This window comes from Delphinus delphis, chromosome 10 (genome assembly GCF_949987515.2).
Source record: "Delphinus delphis chromosome 10, mDelDel1.2, whole genome shotgun sequence".
In the NCBI taxonomy this organism is placed as follows: domain Eukaryota; kingdom Metazoa; phylum Chordata; class Mammalia; order Artiodactyla; family Delphinidae; genus Delphinus; species Delphinus delphis.
Window position 1 is genome coordinate 72,662,360 of NC_082692.2, and position 3,182 is coordinate 72,665,541.

A 3,182-nucleotide genomic window follows, 5' to 3' on the forward strand; every position below is an offset into this window, starting at 1 on the left:
CTTTCTGACCCATCCCTTTTATTCTTAAGCATTTGCTGCATTCCAGCTAACATTCTTAAATTGATTATAAAAAGCAAGAGAACGCTTCCAGTAATCAAAAAGGGACTTACACAAGAGTGACAAAAATAAATAGAATTTCTTCTCTTCTTCTTCTTTCTCCCCTTGCCAGGCTTTCTGCTATTGATATAAAGTATTTATCACTTTTAGGAATAAGACTCCTAGTGTTGATTTTGCCATTTCTGATAAATGACATGGTATTTTTTTAAAGGGCATGCCTCATATGGCTTAGAAAAACATCTGGAAGAATATAGCTAATAAACTGTTAATAGTAGCTAGCCCTAGGCTGAGGATTTGTGATGAGGATAGAGAGTATTTTTACTTTCCTTACTGTTGCTTATATGAATATATGCAATGAATATGTATTAGCTTTATCAATCAAAAAACAAAACAAAACAAAACACTAAAGAAAATTTTTAAAAAGAAAAAAACCCAAACAACCCAGCATGTACTTTAGATCTAGCATGGATTTAGGATCAGTCACTCAATCTCTTTAAGCCTTAGTTTCCTTACCTATAAAATGGGGTTAATACCACACAGAGATGTCATGAGGAAAACGTGTGGTAAATACACCCTCAAGTGCTCGCTTCGGCAGCACATATACTAAAATTGGAACGATAGAGAAGATTAGCATGGCCGCTGCGCAAGGATGACATGCAAATTCGTGAAGTGTTCTATACTTTTAAGAAAGGAAATTGAGTTATTTGTAGTGAGGTGGATGGACCTAGAGTCTGTCATACAGAGTGAAGTAAGTCAGAAATCGAAAAGCAAATACTATATGCTAACATATATATATGGAATCTGAAAAAAAAAAAAAAGGTCATGAAGAACCTAGGGGCAGGACGGGAATAAAGACGCAGACCTGCTAGAGAATGGACTTGAGGACATGGGGAGGGGGAAGGGTAAGCTGGGACGAAGTGAGAGAGTGGCATGTACATATACACACTACCAAATGTAAAACTGATAGCTAGTGGGAAGCAGCTTCATAGCCCAGGGTGATCAGCTCGGTGATTTGTGACCACCTAGAGGGGTGGGATAGGGAGGGTGGGAGGGAGGGAGACGCAAGAGGGAAGAGATATGGGGATGTGTGTATATGTATAGCTGATTCACTTTGTTATAAAGCAGAAACTAACACACCATTGTAAAGCAATTATACTCCAATAAAGATGTTAAAAAAAATACACTTTCAATAAATGTACCTTCTCTGAGCCTCAGATTCCTTGCCTGCAAAATGAGGGAGCTGGGTTAGTTGTCCATGATCCTTTTGAGAGTTAATCTTCTGATTCCCTCTTTTTATTTTCACAGAAAAAGACTGCTGAATGAAAAATAAATGTCTTTACTTGTCTTCAGGTAATTGTTCTTCTTTTATTTCCTGAAGAACCAGGAAGCCAAAAACCAATGAGCAGTACCTCTGGAATGTCTGGGCAACTCCACCCTGGGCACCTGGGAAATGACAGAGTATTTCCACTCATTAGACTCTCCCTGATGAGGAGAGCTTTCCTTATTGTGAAGAAGATTAAACTTCAGTTTCAAGAAGCTAGTGTGTGCCATTAAAAATATTATATCCTCTCAATTTTAATCTTTGACTACTCCAGGTCTCCTCTTTAGTTAGTTTACTTATACGTATTTGCAAACCAGATACTCTACTTAAGCAATTATGCAAGTGTTCCATAATTCATGATATCATATGTCATTGGTTAAAATCCAATTAGATGAGTATCACTTAGGGAGGGTTGCATACTGAATGAGTTTACAGAGTAAACTCTGTAAGTTGAGCTGTCTCTTACACATCTCAAATGCTAATGATTGCCTATCTTTCATGGTACCAGGGTAATAATTTTACAATTCGTTCTTTGTTTTTCTTAGATTGAAAAGTAGCATGGATCATAGCAGTGGTAATAATGATCAGTTTATTAAAAAAGTAAAAACAATAAAGGAAGAGAAAGCTACCACATTGGGAAATACTATCATTCCAAATTTCTCAAAACATAACATGCTTTTTATTTAATTAAAATATTGTATGGATACAGAATCGTAGAGAGGAACACCCACATGGCTTAGAATTCAAAATATCTCATGTATGAGATGTCTAATTTAAGCCTTTTCTGTGCCTACCAAATACCAGTGGGTGAGGAACGCCTTCATTGCCATTTTAGCATTTCCAGCACCCTGTGTAGCTTGGTGAGATTCTTTACCCTTCCAGGTTATAGCAGTCCTAGCTTTTCTTTGAAAAAAGTGTGAAAAAGCATATTCTATTTAACGTTAATTTTAAGAGATTGTAGTAGAACTCAACATAAAGAGACATTTTTTTGTTTCCACATTTATGAACAAGCTTCTCCATATACAAATTAGAGACATTACAACTTGCTCCTTACTGTATGTGGAAGGCTGGAAGAATTCTTTTTTTTTCTTTTAATTTATTTATTTTTGGCTGTGTTGGGTCTTTATTGCTGCACACAGGCTTTCTCTAGTTGCAGCGAGTGGGGGCTCCTCTTGTTGCAGAGCACGGGCTCTAGGCACGTGGGCTTCAGTAGTTGTGGCACACAGGCTCAGCAGTTGTGGTTCACAGGCTCAGTAGTTGTGGCGCATGGGATTAGTTGCTCCGCAGCATGTGGGATCCTCCTGGACCAGGGCTCAAACCCATGTCCCCTGCATTGGCAGGTGGATTCTTAACAACTGCACCACCAGGGAAGCCCTGGAAGAATTCTTAATATTAGTAATAATAATAGAAACTAACATTCTCTGAGCATCTATTATTTTCTAGGCATCATTATTGTATTTAATCCTAACATCATTTTATTTAATCCTAACAAGACTCCGTGGGGGTACTATCTACTTTTCTTCAAATAAGGAAATTGAAACTTAGAGAAGCTTAATAATTTATAATTTACAGTGCTTTTAAATGGTGATGTAATGTGTGATTCTGAAACCTTGATTTTCGTTATTCTACTTTGATCTTCTAGGAGAAAGATGGAAATACTCCGAAGACCACTGCATTGCCTGCAAGTCCTTCAACAACTGAAACCACTTTTCTGTGCCCTTCTTTCTTGACCACCTCTCCTTATGCTCCAGTAATACAGACCTACTTGTAATTCCCTTGAAGTCCTTTTCTCCCGAGTCTCTGG

At 37.7% G+C, this 3,182-nt stretch overlaps 1 non-coding gene across 1 annotated transcript; it reads left to right on the top strand.

The window, feature by feature from the left end:
- Positions 1–636: 636 nt before the first annotated feature.
- Positions 637–741, top strand: LOC132433043 (U6 spliceosomal RNA). Its single transcript, XR_009521082.1, has one exon. It is a non-coding gene; the product is annotated as a U6 spliceosomal RNA (small nuclear RNA).
- Positions 742–3,182: the final 2,441 nt, after the last annotated feature.